Source organism: Ambystoma mexicanum, chromosome 9, assembly GCF_040938575.1.
Source record: "Ambystoma mexicanum isolate Mex_15411 chromosome 9, UKY_AmexF1_1, whole genome shotgun sequence".
NCBI lineage: Eukaryota > Metazoa > Chordata > Amphibia > Caudata > Ambystomatidae > Ambystoma > Ambystoma mexicanum.
This window is the reverse complement of record NC_090931.1, coordinates 1,258,479,866-1,258,497,868: the sequence shown is the minus strand read 5'-3', so window position 1 is coordinate 1,258,497,868 and position 18,003 is coordinate 1,258,479,866.

The following is an 18,003-nucleotide window of genomic DNA, read 5'->3' as shown; positions in this document are numbered from 1 at the left end:
CATCAACTTAATTTCCTTGACTGATTTGGGCAAAATCCATCCAGTAGTTTTTAAAATATTCGAGACATGGGGATGCCACCTGTTCCTTAAAACCTTTATCTATATCGGTTTTGGTGCTTTGCAGCAGAGGCTGAGAGGCTTTTCAGAAATGAAAACCTGCCTTTTTATTTTGCCCGTAGCGAGTGATTCCCGCAATATTACCGGGAGAAGCCGCAAATGAAAGAACGCAAAACTCTATTTTGAGGAGGAAAAAGGATGACATCAAACTCTAGAATGAACTCCCCCACGACCGTACACAGTCTAATAACGTTCTCGACTTCAGAAATAGACTCAAAACTGTTTTGTTTATGTAGTCGTTCCTGTGTGAACACTGATCGGTTTTAACCACAGAGCTTAGATGGCCTGGCCGTAGGCACTATGTAAATACCAATAGCAATAGCAATCGCATATGGCTAGAGGTCGGGAGTGGGAAAGAAGACACCATGTGAAGTTGTGGATTTGGGGGTGGGTTGGGGAGCCAGTTACGGGTAGAATATTTTCCTTTTTTATCAGGGGACGACCGCAACGTTGCAAGACACTCTCAGAAAATAACTTGGTCAATCAAAGCAATGAGTGATAGGGGGTAATGGGAGAAGGTTAGGGAGGGGAAAAAGCAATTGAGTGGAGTGAATAGATCTGGAAAAAAGAATGGGGACACATGTTGAGTGCCTGTGAGGAATTGTTCGCTTTAACGCGGGAATCGGTGAACCGCTAATCTACTGCAGGAATGTCTGTTATTGGAAATTATTACTGTGAAATTATCACGGGAGTTAGAAAAAAAGGTCTAAAATGTGCAGTGCCTACATCTACTGGGAGAGGCCATTGGTTGTTTGGTAACAAATTAATGGTTTGCCATGGACACTGGCCATGTCTAAAGGGCTCAAAAGATAGATATAGGTGCAACACACACACAGACCTCGGCCAAAGACCATATCTAGTGTGACCTAAAGAAACTACGCAATACGTTTGGTCTTTGCCACTGGCCATGGCTGAAGGCCATGGCTTATGGTTCCAAAGGAAATCTATTGGTACATGTGTGGGGGCCACGGCAGAAGGCCATGGCTAGTGGGCCCTGAGGAAACTAATGTATAGTAAAAACCCTTGAAATTCAGTGAAATACCATTTGTTAAGAGAGAGTTAAGGTTATCAGATTTAATGCAAAAACTAAACTGAAATTCAGCACTCACATTTCAATCAAGCCAAACTCAGAGAAGAAAATGTGTCACACGAACCAAACAGTGATAGTGGGTAATGCCAAGGAAAGGGCCAGGGGGGAAAAAGCAATTGAGGGGGATGGGGGGACCATAATTGTGGTCATACGCTGCTCAACACGGGGAGCGTAGTTAAGGTGGACTTGCTTGAAATGTTATTGCTGCATTTCAGGAGTTTTGTTGGGTTACATGTGACTAGCGTGAGTGTCAGTAGGAAATGGTAGTTTAGTGGGACGTCCCTGACTCAGTGGTCATTTTCTGAGGAGGATCTCTTTGAAGAGCAGTCCCTTTAGTTCCTTCCTGAAGTGCGGGATAGAGGGAACGACTTTGTATTTTTTGTATTTGTATTTATTTTATTTGTAGTGCGCGCCTTGCCCGTGGGCATCCGGGCGCATGTTTAAGAAGGCAGTTACACGTTTATGAAGCAGTTACAAATTATAGTACAAAAGGTGAAAAATTCAAATTTACAATTTGCACATATTTACATAAAGTTAGGAAATTGAAAAGCGAGGGAAGGAACACATCTGAACATACAAAAGATGGCCGTCTATGTACAAAGAGCAGTCGGTGTGGGAGAGACCGATATATTGATTATAGCAAGGAGGCAAGGGCATCCTGTTCATGTAACCACGATTTAGCTTTGGTTTTGAAGGAGTGGATGGCAGGAATGTGTCTGAGAGCATTAGGGAGGGTGTTCTAGAGCTTAGCCACGAGGACTGGGAAGCTCGAACCTGCGGCTGTCTGTAACTTGAAGCGAGGAATCGTCAAGGTGTGAGCCTGTGAGGATCTTAGTGGTCTGGATGCTGAATGTTGTGAAAATCGCTTAGAGAGGTAAGCCGGGGCTGCATTGTTCTGGGCTTTGTGTGTTAGAGTGAGTGTTTTGAGGGAGATGCGGTGAGTGATGGGTAGCCAGTGCAGGTTGCATCTTGTAGTGGAAATGTGGGTACGCTTGGGGATGTTGAGAGCTGCCCTTATGGCGTTGTTCTGCATGACCTGGAGTTTAGCAATGTTTCTTTGACTGGTCCCTAGGTAGAGGGCGTTGCAGTAATCGATTTTGGACATGATTAGGGTTCTGGTGAGGATCAGACAGTTCTCCCTAGTCAGAAAGGGGTGACATGTTGTGATCAATTTGCAAGTGTAGGATGATTATGATTGCAAGTGCTTTGATGTGCATTGATATATTATTCCAAATCCGGGCTGCATAACAGAAGATGGACTGTTTTCTCATTTTCACCTTCATACACTTTTCATTTTCCAGCATGGTGCTTGTAAGTCTCCTGGTGCTGCAATGGCATCTAAGAATGGTGTGTGGTTCATCAAGGTCTGCTGAAGTCTTACATATCATTTCTTTTAGAGGGTGCAGCCTGATTTGAACGTGATACAGGCTTGTAGGGCAATTTCTTGTGAGCGGGATGATGAGTTGAAATTTAATCTGACTTGTGATAGACTGTGGCCTGCTAGTAGAAGGCCTGCTAGCAGACTTTTCAAGGATGCCAGGGTGGAGAATGTAGCACCTGAGAACTGGGCATTGTGACCATTCAGAAGGGGTTTACTAGAGCTTGGGAGGTGGTTCTGAAGTGTGAGGCGGGATTATGGGATTAATTCGGTTTAATGATATTGAGCACCAGTCGGTCTGAGACTTCTTGGTGGTGTGAGCTCTGTAAAAGCTCAGAGCTCACAGTCAATAGTGAATCTGAAAGACATAGCAAAGGAGATGTGTTTCATTTCCATCATCCATTTGCAGACATGCACCTGTTCGGTGTAGTGCCCACAAAGATGAACTTGTTCTTTGAAGGATTCAGTTTCAGGTGGCACATTACATCCAGGCCTCGATATGGAAGAGGCAGTATATCAGTCGATGGATGTCACTGAGATAGTTGACATTTAGGTGGAACTAGAGTTGGATTTTGTTAGCATTTTGTTGGCGCCATTATGAAAATCCTTCAAAAATGTTTTATGATGACGCTGATATCGACTGGAGAAAAGACAGACACTTACAGAATTCCACAGATTATAGGGAAGCATGAAGATCGGCAAAGCAGAAGCTCCATGCTAGCTGCTATGACAAGGATAATGAAGGGACTGCGTTGTCAACCACTTGAAAGGCAACTGAGAGGACAAACAGAATCAAGTAGCAGACTTGGCCAAGATGTGAAGGGGGATATTGTCGTAAGTATACACTTGAGGCTGCTGCAGGATAGGCTCAGGAGCTCTTTATTAGATGTAGTATAATGCTTAAGAAATGGGTTATAAGACCCCACAAGTGACCCTCTACCTTACCTAAACATTCCACAGGATCTTCTATACAAAATGTACTTCCGTTCACCCCTTCATTATTGTATATTGTAGTAGTTAGGTCCAGGATATAACACTCCTCCCTCCTCACAAAAGATCAAGCAATCAAGTACACCTCTCCCTAGCATGCTGTACTCTATCCAGCTTATACTTGTTTCACACTCTCCCATCCTCTGTGACCCCTGCATCCTCACACATATGCGTCACACTCTGTGGCTCCCAGAACCTCCTCGCCACCTTTGGGACCACATCTATATTTTTCCCCACTTACTGGCACCCCATCCACGAATTCCTGCTTCTACACCTGATGGAGCTGATCATATATAAGCTTCATCTTTTCTGTCTTAGTTTTCACCTCTTCCATCATCTTCTGCTCATCCAACTCAGCAAAGTGCGGATGCCCAACCATGGAAGGCAGACAGCAGAGTGTGGCATCTTCCTATGCAATACCTCAAAAGGCACCAACACAGTGGTTACATGAGGAGCCAACCTGTGTGCACACACCCTGCACACCACTACTTCCACCCAAATCCTACCCACCCATTTGGATGTCCTAACAATCTGCATTAGCGTCCAAGTGAACATTCCTGCCATTTGTCTACAGGTGGTATAACAATGTCTCATGGTGATCGACAACTATCCCTTCCAAAATAACTCTCCACATGAGAGTCCAACTTGACCCCATTGTCCATCAAGAAAATGTACGGCAGCCCTTGCATCTGCTGCATATACAATGTCAATCTCTACCCACTTAGAATATAGGTCCATCAATATTTTTACATACTTCCTATTTCCTCTTACTCGGTCAAGCAGACCAAATATATCCAGAGCTACAAATTCCGATGGTAAACGGGGCATCTCCAGTGGTCTCAGAGGATGAACTAATTTCAAAAACATCTTATCAGCCTCCCTGTACTCCACACAATCTCCACTTCTGTATCCATGTTACACCACCAACAGTCACATCTGAGCTTAGCTTTTGCTCTTGCATTTTGAGATGTGCTTCATTCCTGGCCTCAGGTATCCTCCCTTGAACCCCCACTGGGGGCACCAGTCTTTTCCCTTCACTCAAGAATCTGGGCCTCATTACACGGATGGAGGTGAACCATGGCGCTATTAGTGCCATGGTTCATGCCGGTAAAATACCGGCACCGCCTTGGTGGAAAGGGGAATTACCGCCCTATTCCATGGTTGGCGGGGCGGTAATTCCCCCTTCCACCATTGCCCTTCCCCATTCCTATTTTTGCCCCATAGGGCTCTATGGGAATGGGGAAGGCGCTAATTACGGTACCGCAAATTGCGGTAATTAGCTCCCTGGTCCCTTTGCGGGTTGGTTTTTAATGCCTGCAAAAAGCAGGCGTTAAATTCCCCAACCTGCAAAGGGACCTCGTAGTAAGGCGGTAAGGTTTTACCGGTACCGGTAAAATACTGGTACCGGTAAACCCTTACCGCCATCCGTGTAATGAGGCCCTCTATCTTTAATATACGATCCTCTCTAATTTTCAAAAACTGTTTTGGAAACTGTTCTTCAGCTTGTCTGTTCCGACCTTGCTCCACTTTGCTCACACTACCTTGAGTTCCTCATCCTCCTCCATGGCTTCTTCCCACTCCTGTTTACTGATCACACCAATGCACAAACGAAAACCTGTTCACTTTCTTCCTAATTTCCTCCACAATACTCAATACTCACTTCACTACAACCTAACCTGGACAGATGGTCAGTATTCTCCTTTCAAGGTACATGCTCCACAGAGAGATTGAGTCCTTGTAGCGATGAAACCCATATCATAAGACTACACACCCCTTCCGATCAATGGTTCATGAATATTCCAACAAGGGGCTTGTGATCCATATGTGATCCATATGAATTCGGAACGCACTTCCCCACAAAAAGGCACAAAATTCATTATTGGCACAAACAACACTCGACACTTCCTTGTCTATTCCAGAATATCATACCTCTGCCCTCTTTAATGTTCTAGAGGGAAACGCCACCACGTGTTTCACCCCACACTGCCTCTGTGATACGCCTACCCCTAGACCTGTGTCACTCGCATTGGTCATCACCCATGTCTCACAATGGGCATCAAAATGTGCCAATGAAGGAGTTCTTGCTATCCCCTCGTTAACATCTATAAACTTTGCTCACACACGCTCGTCCACTCAAACTCAAGCCCTTTCTTGTATAAGGTCCTAATGTTCTTACACCGGTAAGAAAAATAGCAGACACATTTCACATAAAATTCCACCAAGCCCATGAAGGATATCACTTCATGTCGATCCTTAGGCCTGCTCAAGTTTACAATGGCAGAGATTGGATCTGCCTTTGGCTCCACTCCCGCCGCACTAAGTGTGTGCCCCAGGTAGTCTCTGGACTCCAGCCAAAATGTTTGGTTCTCTCTGCATAGGGTCAGGTGTGCCTCTGATACAATGCCTCAACCCTACCTATCCTCTTTTCATGGTCTTCCTTTGTCTTTCCCATGACCAATGCGTCAACGTGGAAAAGAATTACACCGTCCACTCCCATAATTAAAACATGCATGACCCTCTGAAAGAATGCCACCACTGAGACCTATCAAAAGTTCAGACTAAGCTACATCAACTGGCTTAAATCGAACAACATCTAATTGTCCACATTTACGTATCCCTTAGTCTGGATTATACTCCTGCACCACTGCACCTTTCCTGTATATTTGCCAGTACCTACGTATTCTATTTTACGTACTTTGCCTCTGTATCTTGGCTAACCTGTAATTATTTGTATATGTATATTCCACTGTGTGCTTTCTCCTGTGTTCCATTCTGCATTACCATGCCTATACTGTATTGCCAATTATGTAACCTGTTGATCAAGCTTCGCATTATCTGTAATTGCTATGCCCTGATACCCCTGGGTCTGGTGCGCCTTATAAATGAATAAACTAAACTAAACAAAACTAAACATAGGGCATTCTCCTGAAATGTTAAGTTCCCTCCACTGTTACAAACATGGTGTACTCTTGTGAACTTGGATATAGATGACCTGGTGGTAAACTGAGGCCTAGTAGAATGTATTAAAAACCTTGGCTCCAGCAACTAAACTCACATTTCCCCTATGTTGGCCAAGGAGAACCTGTCAAACACAACACACTTATTTAATGCCCTAAGATCTACACAGAATCTGATCTGCCCCTTGGCCTTTCTCGCCACAACTATTGGTGACAGCTACTCAGATGTTTCAACTGCTTCGATGATATCTTCCTGTTGAAGTTTGCAGGGCTCTGACACCACCTCCTCCCCCATGCATATAGCACAATCCTCACCCTTGCCACCAGCCAGGGCTCTGCTCTCTGCTTAATATGGAACTGGTGGTTATACCCCTTAAGACAACCAATCTCGGCCCTGAATACTTCTTTGTTTCTTTCCTCAACTTTCCCTTTTGTGGTATCCACAATGACAACTAAAATTCTCCCTATGTCACTTTGTTCGTACCATCCCAGGAAGCTTCCTCACTTCTGGGAGACATCTACGCCTGCAATGGTGGAGCGCCCCTTGCACTCCAACTTAGTTTTTAAAACACCTACTATTTATATGTGTGCCCATCCACATGCATTGACCTGTACACAAGTTTGTTTCAGCTCAAAATACATGCCTTCAAATTTCTCCTTTCACACCTTTCAGTCATTGATGGTGTACCCGGCCCTGAGTACATTGGCATAGAAACTGTTACACAATTGGCTCTGAACACTCCATACATCTCTTCCTTAGTTTGCTCCCCACTTTATTAACTGAAAAACTCACTCCATCCACCTCACCTTCCAAACTCTCACCTTCCACATTAACCCAATTGGTCTTTATTTCCCTCACTCCCCCACATGAAAATGTTTTGCAACATCCTGTGAAATGCCCACACTTTTAACACTCTGCTCTGAGACCCTAGCAGCTGCCAGAACTCGCAAAATGAAAGGTGCTCTCACATATGAAACACCTTTTTATTCCTTTCCCCAATGTCTTGTCAGTGCCCTCATCTTTTGGTTCTCCTCCCTTGGTGCTTGTGTCCTTGAATGGTGTTGTGTCTCCCTCTCCTTCCCGCCTTTCCCTGCAGCACACTCCCCTGCCTGTGTGTCCTTCTTCTCCAAGTCCTTGACAGACAGCAACATGCCATCCTTTTTCGCAATGTCTAAGACCTCATCCTGACAGTGATCACCTTTACTCCACATATCTGCCCTGGTTTTGTGCTCTTAGACCCTCAGCATGAACTGGACACCCACATTCTCATTACAGGTTTCTCCAAAATTTCACTTGTATGCATGTTCCCTCAGCCCTGTAACAAAATAATTGTCAATCCCTTAACCTGCTTCCGCCTCTTAAAGTGGTACTGTTGCAGTATTAGACTGGTCTTCATGTCAAAGTGCAAGGCTAGCATCTTCAGTAGTACCTTGGTGAGAGTTTAACGTCTCTCAAGCCCCCGGCTTGTCCCCCCACCTGACTCCTGTAACAGTGAGGCAAATGCTTGAGGATCCTTCGTGCCTCTAAGCCCATACAGTGCATGAGGAGAGCCCTCTTCCTCTCTGTGCTGTAGGGTGGCCCATGTATAGCCAAAACATAATCTTGAAAGTCTTCTTTCCACGTTTCCCACATGATAGGAGGTTCTGTTGAACCAGGTAGGCACTGCAGTGGCAGATTGCTGATTTTGCTGTCTCTCCTTTTCAAATCATTTTGTTGCCTTATTTACCAGTATTCTTCCTTTACTTTGTTTCCTTTTCTCTTGTGAATTCAAAGGTAGCTCAACTCAAATATGGCTGCTACTGTCCCACTCCTCTTGTTAGTCCTTACTTTATCTTAGTTATGCCTTTGTAAAATGTGGCCACTCCCCCTGGGGAAAGGCTGCATTCATTGTTGTTGTTCCTAGTCCCTCAGCATTCCAGGACACACTCCTCGCTGTTCTATGGTGTGTCAGCAAAGCCCTTCCCCCAGCCACGCCTACCTTGGAGTCTCTTTAGAACACAACGGATTTAGTTCTCCCCCTCTCTGTCAATCTGCCACTGCCATCCAGGAGCGGCACTCACGGACCACTCCGGTGCACTGGGATATTGATGCAGGGTTGCTGGATCCCCCTTCCTGTGACAGCATCTGCACCGGTCATGCTGGGCCCACATCACGATGGTCACACCAGTTGTTGCTGTTGCTGCATCCTCTAGTACGCAGCAGCCACATTAAAGCGCATTGTTGTTAATCGAGTGTGACTGAGTGTGTTGAGTAGGGTGCTGACATCAGTTGAGGAGCCAGAAGTGAAGACCAGGGATATTAGGCCTTTGTTCAATGCATTCATGTGGACATTCTTGTATGAGCAGTATGCAGTCTTTTTAGATACTGGTTAGAGTGGTGAGTGATTAACCTCGATAGTTATTGAGGTGTGCTCTGCACGATTCCGCTGCGAGGTGGAGGGAGTTTGGTGTTTGATGAAGCAGTGAATACTGGACTGAGTGTGCTGCACCTAATCTGAGTAGGTACTCTGGTGAACTGATTCATGTTCACTGATTCAAGGAGATTGAGAAGAGTTGTTCTTTTTTGTTGCTTTTTTTTCCTGACAGGTGGTTGACTCCAAGAAGAAAGTTCATGAGTGGTTCACAATTGTTTTTATTATGTGGTCTCTGATTATGTTGACAAGGTCCTTGTTGGTATGGAGTGTTGGTAGGTTGGGTGAAACATAGCTGTTTAAGTATGTGTGAGTAAAAATGGCAAGTGAAGAGCACCATGATGTTGAGTAAAGGATTCTGTGAGGGTGCCAGTTCAAAAGGTTTTACGGATGACAGTGAATCCTCCCCTGATCTTTCACGTGTAGTCCATGTGCTACATGTTATAGCCTTTGTTGGTGAGGTCATTGTGAATGTATGCAGAGGTGGGGGAGAACCATGCATTTGATAAATAGAACATTCAGGCTATGTAATGGCGCAACATGAATTGCGGGTAAACACCCCACCCCGCCCTTCCTATTCTCCTCGCTATGTGACCTGGATGAGGTTAAACTGAGATTCCCACACTCTGGGCGAGTCTCCGGCTCAGCACTCCACACCTCCCACCATTGGAGGTGGCCTGCCTGTCCCCCATCCTGGAACAAATTCTGCGGCATAGCTCATGAGACATCCCAGTTCTCGCTCCTTTGCTGCAGCCTCAGTGCTCACGCTCCTGTGTGAATATCAGAGTTCTTTTTCATCTCGGCAGCCATCCTCTCCTTGTTCCCCGGACCTTTTACATTGCCTCATACTGCCTTCATCTGCTCTGCACCGCACCACTAACTGTGATCATTCATGCTGTTACCTGACATTTAAACATCGTCTTCCTTACCTAAGCCCCGCCACTTGTGACCTGTACCTAACTGTCTTCTGTGGATGCTCTCAATTCTGAGTGCATATAGGCCTGCACCAACTAACTTTTACCTTGACTCCACATCAAACCCCCAGTCTGGTAGGTTAAGTGTTTCCTTGTTGTGCTACTCCTTCTGCAATATCTCTTCCTGCCTATCTCTGTCTGCACTTTGTACTAATGCCTCCTATAAGCTAATTACTTACCACTAGTCTCGGGAGGATAGCTCAGGGGCAACATGCTCGTCTTGGAAGCAAAATGGCGCAGAGCAACACAAGTTCGATCCCCAGGTACGCGCTTAGAAACCTCTGGGTACTAAGCGCGTTATAAATAACCAATTACAATTACTGGTCAAATACCTGCTACGCTTACTGTTAGGTTTTTTCCTCTATTTAGTAAACCAACTCCGGGTATGTTGATTGTACAGGATATGCATACATTTTAGGCCATCCACCTTTGTTTCTGATCTCCCTTTTCAAATGTTGGAATTTTTTCTTTAAATCCGAAAGTCAACTCTCAATTGTTTTTCCTCTGCTACCCTTTTCAAATGTTGCCATTTTACTTATAACTGTGATAGTTGAACCTGGATTCTCTAAATCCTGGCTGGCCTTAAACTGCTAGGCATTCTACTCTGGCGTGAGAGTCGTATCAGAGTTCTACTGTAAATTATTGCAAGGCCTCTTCCAGTATTAAAAGTACCTTTTCTGGGCACTACTCTACTGACTTTCACCCATATTTGCAAATCAGGCTGGATGTTTTTGAGTCTGCTGGCTTTATTAAAATGTTGGCTTTTTGACTGTTTCTTGAAAATCAAATCCTTTTGGTCTAAATCCTCGGGCTGCACCAATATGCTAGGCTTTTTTACCTATTTATGAAATTCAAATCTGATTACTAGTTGTAAAATAATGCTGTGTAAATTCTTAGACCTTTTGACCTTTAACTGACTTTTATTCTGGATGCTCACTTTACTGGCTGCACCTCCATATTTTTGAATTGTTTGTGCTCCCTGCTGCCCTATCCCTCATTACCCTTTGATTTACAGTTTTATTTGTTGCATTGACTCCTCTTCGTTTGACTTGGTGCTAGGCCCCTGGTCAACTCTTTGTGCATTGTGCAGTCCCTCTATCTGCTCTTCAACCCCCCCCCCCCACAACTATGGTGCTCTCCATCTCCCCTATCTACTCTAATTGCTGCTCAATCACCTTTCCTACCTCTCTCTCGAAGCCTGGAAGGAAAACATTTAGGAAAGCACTCCTGGACTCCAAACCTAGATTGCAAATTGCTGACACCTAGGTCAATGCTTCCTCCAGGTAGACTTTTTAATGTCCCCTCTCCTGACCTATGGACTCCCCATATGGTCTATAGCCTCTCCCCTTTTTCTTCCTCGCCCATTAATAGTGGAAACAGATGGGAAGGTCTCTTGGCACACTTTCTATCATCAAGGTGCATCATTAATGTCGACCAGAATGGCACTATCATGGCCCAGGTCTCTCAGCCAAACATCCTCTTTCTTGACAGGCGTCTTCTGCCTCTCATCAACTTCCTCCCTTCTTTTGCCATTCCTTCGGCTGACACCCCTCTGGCCTCTTCACCCCCACTGACGGGTGTACCTCACCCCTGCACCCCACCTCAGAAGACCTTTAAAGGTGGCAACCAGCTTCACCTAGGTACCCTCAATTCTCGCTCTGCTGTCAAACACTCCTCTGGCATATGTCACCTCTTTGAAGACATTGACCTGGATGCCCTCGCTCTCACTGAGATGTGGTTCAAGGCCAGCTCTGTTACTGCTTTTGACACACTCCTTCCTGAGGGCTACAAGATCCTCTCCGGGCCCAGGTCTAACTGGTCTGGCAGTGGAGTGGCCCTTGTCTTCCCTGAATGGGTCTCTGCTTCCATAATACCCACTCAATCCTACTCTTCCTTTGAATGTCTTGTCTGCCAGCTTTGCATCTCTCCTACCCTCTTGCTCACTCTCCCTACAATCTACAGAACTCCTGGGCCAATCTCCCCTTCCTTTTGGAGTGGGCCGACCTCACCTATTCTCTTTTGGCATCTACCTCAAAGCTTCTCCTGCTCAGAGACTTCAATGTTCATCTGGATTCTCCTAATGCAGCCAGCCACTTTACTCTTCTGCAACCTTTGAGTCTCTTTCCCTCACCATTGTTCCCTCTGGCTCAACCCACTGTTCAGGGCACGCCTTGGATGTATTCATCTCAGTTGATATCTCCTTCCCTAACCATCTCACTACTCCTCTCTCCTGGTCTGACTACGCTCTCCTCCCATCTGGAGCTCCTCTGCACCCCGGCTAAGCCTCTGCCTGCATTGCCAGTCCCCTTATGCATCATTCCACCGATGGAGCGAGTGTCAGTTGCTACTTTCACTGCCTCCTTCACCCCCCACTCCTACTATTTACTCTCACAGTGACTTTGCTCTTGCTAACCTTCACCTCTGCATCTCCAACACCCTTGACATCCTTGCCCCTGCCATGAGGATCTGCATGAAGACTGCTTCTAAGTGCAATAGGGGGGTGGGGGGCACAATCAACACGGCTGAACTTTTCAAAATCTGTAAGGAGCTTGCCAATCCTACTGCAGTCTCCACTTCTCCTCTTCCTTCCCAGGCCCTCCCCTAGCTCCGCTCCCTCCCTCACCCTCACCCCTACTCTCCTCCTTCTTACCCCTAGTACCGGATGAGGTCACTAAGACATTCTGCTCTATGAAAGTCTCCTACAAACTGGTGCTCCCCTGCTCCTCTAGAACTATCAAGGACAACATTGCCTCTCTTGCTCCTTCCTTGACTGAATTATGTAGCCACTCTTTTGCCACTGGCTCTTTCCTTTCACCCCTCAAGCACTCCCTTCTGCACCCCCTCTGAAAAAAGCAGTCTGCAGACCCTTCCTGCCCAGCTAACTACCGCCCTATCTCCACTACTGCCTTCTTGGGAAAACTCTTGGAGAAGTTGGTCATCTCCCAACTAATCCACCACACTGAATCTGTTGGTTGTCTCCATGACCACCAGTCTGGCTTCAGAGCAGCCAGAGGTAGGGAAACTGCTCACCTGAACACCCGTGATGACTTGCTCTCAAACCCTGATTCCAACTCTCCTTCTGCCCTCATCCTCCTTGATCTGTTCTCTGCCTTTGACACGGTCAATTATTCCATCCTCATAAATCAGCTCTGTGATACCATGGGCATCACGGACCGGGAACTGGATTGGTTGGCCTCTTTCCTCTCGAATCGGCCCTCCCAAGTGCAACTGGGCCCTTTTCTCACCTGTACCTCACCCTCGACTTGCGGCATACCTCAGGGCTCTATCCTCTCGCTGTGACTTTTCAACCTTTACCTTGCCCCTCTTGCCCACTTGATCTCCACCTTCTCTCCTCATTTCCAGTGTTATACTGATGACACACAGCTCTCCTTTAAGCTTCTCTCCTCTTCCTCCTTTCCTTTCTCTCTCATTCCTGACTGTCTGACTGCTATTCAGGCATGGTGTCCTGCTAACGATCTCTGCCTTAACACCAGTAAGACTGAGATCCTTCTCATTGGGACTCCTATCCCTTCCTTACCTCCTACACTCTGGCCACCCTCCTTAGGCCCTCTCCCCTCACCCTTGTGTAAGACTAAAAATGTGGGTGTTATCTTTAACTTCTCTCTCTCCTTCTCACCTCACATCGCTGACCTTGCCAAGAAGGCCCACTTTCAGCTTCACCTCCTCAGAGGCATTCTCTCTTTTCTCACCTTCCCCCAGGAACTCAATGTCTCCAGAGCTCTGGTTCTCTCCAGGCTGGATTACTGCAACAGCATCTTCCTTAATCTGCCTCTTTCCTCCCTCGCCCTCTTCAATTAATCCAGAATAGGACTGCAAGACTTATCCTTGGCCTCAAGCCCAGGGACTGCATCTCTCCAGCCCTAAAATATCTCCACTTGCTCCCGGTGGTTACAAGGATCAAATTCAAGACCCTCTGCATCATCCACCAGGCTTTCTGGGGCCTGGGACCTTGCTACATCCAACTCTCTCTCCCTAAATACCTCCCTGCTAGAGTCCTTCCGTCCTCTAGATCCAACTCTCTATAGATTAGACAATTCTCCAAGCAGAGAGTGGGGGATAGATCTCTTTCTTTGGCAGGAGCCTCCCTCTGGAAAGGTCTTCCTACCCCTCTCTGACTTGAGCCGGATCTCCTTAGGTTTTCGGAAGCTTCTCAATACCTTCCTTTTCTTCTCCTTCCCTCTCCCACTAACTTGCTAGTCTCCTCCTGCTGCTGCGACTGGTAACCTGTGTCCCCCTCCTCTTTTTGTCTTGTGGCACCTGGAAAAACTTTTTGCTGTATAGGCGCCATACAAATGTTCAACAAATAAAAATAATAAAAATGATCAGGTTGGCATGTGTGGCAGGACTCTGACTTTACATTTTAAGAGATTTTTATTCAACCAAAAGATGCTACCTCCTATCTTTCCCTAAACTATGGATGTTCCCTACCTAACAAAACTAACTAAGGTGATTGTCAGTCGGTTTAAGTCCCAAATCAGATTCCAGTCCGCTATCCAAAACTGTGCTATTCTGATCCTACCACTATAATAACAAATGGACAGGAGAATGACTCCCTTCTCCTGTTGTCTGTGTCTTCCCCAAGTTCAGTTCAATGCGGCACACATAGATATCTCTTAGCCACCATTTTCTTTAATCTACACAGTTCATCTACTAGACTCGCCCAGTTTTCAGAATGGCTCTCCATTTGGCTTTCTTCTTTCTCTCTTGTTCTTCTGTTCTCTCAATTATCCTTTTCATCTCATAGGATAATTCAATATTTCTCTTTTTACTCTCACAACAGTATTTCCTGTCTTTCATATATTCCTTTTCCTCTGTTGAATACAAAATGTAAAGTTCCAATGTTCTTTCTCACTTCCTTTTAATACTCCTCCTATATTGGGACGAAGAGGAATGTTCCAGTAACATTCATAACTTTTCCTCAGTACTTCCCCTATATCGTCTTGATGTTGACGAATAGGAATGTTCCAATAATGATTGCCTCTTCTTTCTGGTAGCTCTACAACTCGCAGTTAACTGGGCCGGGCAGGCGTGTTCCAGTAACCTTTATTATTCTCACTCTGTATTTTTAAATCTTCATTTGTACTAGGACGAGTATGTGTGTCCCAGTAATGCTTATTATTCTCTATCGGTAGCTTTAAAATGTCTGGTGTACTGAGACGATTATGCATGTCCCAATAATGCTTATTATTCTCTGAGGGTATCTTTAAAGCTTCTGGTGTAATGAGATGGGCATGCGTGTCCCAGTAATACTTATTCCTCGTTCCCCTCCCATTCTCTCCCTCACCTCTGGTTTGTCGTGGTAATGTTACCAGGGGGCTGTGAGGACTGACAATTCTTTCTCTGTGTGTCAGGATGGCCTCCCTTGCTGGTAACCGACCAGCTCACTGCTCAGCTTCACCCTCCTTCGCACGCTCCTTGGCTTTGTTCTTGGTCCACTGCGCTTTAGAGCATTGGTATTCTGCTTCGATTCTCTTATTTTCTCTGCATGCTCAGTTCCCACTTTGGTCTGCAGCATGGATTCCCTTCTCCAAAGCAGCACTTTGAGCTTCCCTTCGGGCTCTTGTCTCCGTGACCGACGATGCACATCCAGGACCTCCTCAGCTCGGCAGCACCAGCTGATTTGTACATCACGATCCTCCTCTCTCACTGACCGATCCTCACTTCTCAGTTTTATGATGTTCTGCTTGGGCTTCCCTGAGCACTTGCATAAATCCTTCTTCTCTTTCATTTGTTAATTCATTATAGCTCTTTTGATCATCTTCATCATCCCAGTTTCTCGTGTAGATCTTAAAGGAGTTCTTTGCTGACAATAACACGCTTGGGCTTGTTCTTCATGTTTTCCTTCACAAGATCTACAAAAAGAGGGTATGATAATCTTGAGTTTAGGGAGTTCCTCAATGGAACAGGAGTCCTTGTCCCCAAAGGGGAGTCTCTCCTGGTGAGTTCCCACTTGCCTCTACCCCTAGGGAGAGTGTTGTGTAGCAGGCTGACCTCTCTAGGCTCACAAGGAAAGGCTCCCCCTTGGGGCTACGTGGCAGAATCCCGCAATTTCTCACACATACCTGTGTGGTGAAGGACTGCATAGGGTTTATTGAAGAGACTTGATATTGCATGATTGAAGATGATAATGATTACAAGTACATGTTTTTAGATAGATGTGGTGCACAGCTGTCTAGTGTTGTGAAGAAAAAGGGTGGTTGCTGTTGGTTTCCTAAATGCCCAACATGACTAAGCTACAATCAAATTTATATTCCTAATTCTTCTTCTTCATCTGCTGATTTCACAATGAGGATGCCCTGTGGTCCGGGATAATGAACAGATGAACAGTAAGAATGGATAGTCAAGAAGCAATGGTGACAGGATGATCACATAATCACTGCTCTCCAGCACCGCACACCAGGTTTTTGATTCTCTTGTGTCTGATCCGCACTGGAGATGCAAGGAAGAGGCTTCCTGATTATTTACAGTTGGCTGGGTTGGTGAGAAGGATAGTGGTCTGGCTTTTCATGTGACCAGGGGCCTCCAGCTGTGCCACTAAGTTGTTGTTGCTCCTGTGCCTACTCAGCACATAGTAACATTGTCCTGCAAAGTTACTTTGCACATACCTTGGGGAAGTCATATTTATTGAATGGGTGTAAAAACACCAGGAGAGCCACCTCATTGTGTAGTTTCCCACCATTTAGAGGGGGTGGAAGGGTCAGAAAGCTTTGAGTAATTTTGCTAATTTACTTAACTTCTCAAAAGTATGAAGAACAGTGTGTCGGGCAAAGGGCTTGCTTGCCTTGCTGCAAAGGCCCTTACGACTGATGTTTTCACATGAATGCAGTTGTTGAGCAGTGATTCCTCCAATGCGGTAAAGGGCATGCACCATGTAGGAAAAATAGCTCCAGCACATAATGCTGTGGTGGATATATAAGGCTGCCTTTTCCTGTTAGTTTGTACCCACTAAGGGGAATGGCTAGTAGAAACCTGCAAATAATCTTTGCAGAGGGTTCAGTGAATAGGAAATTTGGTGGGATTGGGACTGGTGTGACTACTGGAGGCTCCTAAAGTATGGCCTGTCCAAGCTTTTCATTCCGTGCACGTGTACAGTACTCTAACATCCACCATCTCCTGGCCCGTACTTGGAAATGTATGTATTTACTGACATTTCAATATATATCACTGAAGGTAGAACTTTTCTTGTACCATGGTTGTTTGTTTTTTCTTTTATGTATTGTGATGCTGACTTTTAATCTCATTTTGTGACCTATTCTCAAATCTTTAGAGGGGGCGGTGGAGCCCTTGGATTTATTTTGCCAATAAAATCAAAATTTCCAAGATATGGCTGAGTTACAATCTTAGGTGCAAGGGGGCTTAGCCTACTGACCCAGTGGTAATGGCTCTAATCCACGTCAGGGCCTCCCGATAAGGGCCTGGGTGGACATATGTGTGTATATAACTGGGATTCTCTGTGATAGGTTCATTGGGTTTCTTAGCCACCCTTTTGCACTAAATAATTTTTTGACACAATTAGCTGTGTTCCAAAGATAGTTTATTCAATACCATGGACTAGTAACACGACAGAGAAGTCCAAAAGTGGCCTCGCCGCCACAGAGGGCCACAGTGTTGCTAGGTGTTCTTGAGGTCTCTGGGGTCCATTTGTTTAATTCCCCTGGACCGCACATCTTTTTTTTTCTTCTCAAAAGTGATGCCTAGCCAATGTTTCCACAGAATCAAGGTGTTCAGCTCTAGATCTGTCATGGGATGGGTAGGAAGAATGCGATGAAGGACATTCACCCGTGCAACCGCTTTCATGTTTTTTGCTGAAGCGAAAAAAATACATGATTGTTATACGAGAGGATTTGATGTACATTTTGCTTCAAACATTTAGATTAGAGCAGGCAGGTTGCTTCTCATTGGTCAGTTCCCACTTGCCATCCCGGAAGTGTATGTGCTGTGTGAACTTTCCTTGAGGCTTTGCACGTATAGCCATGGCTAGCCTGGATGGAATTTATCCTGGAGTGAAATTGCAAACATTCACCTTATATTTCACTTCTGGTGATTTTGATCCCATGAGCTGGAA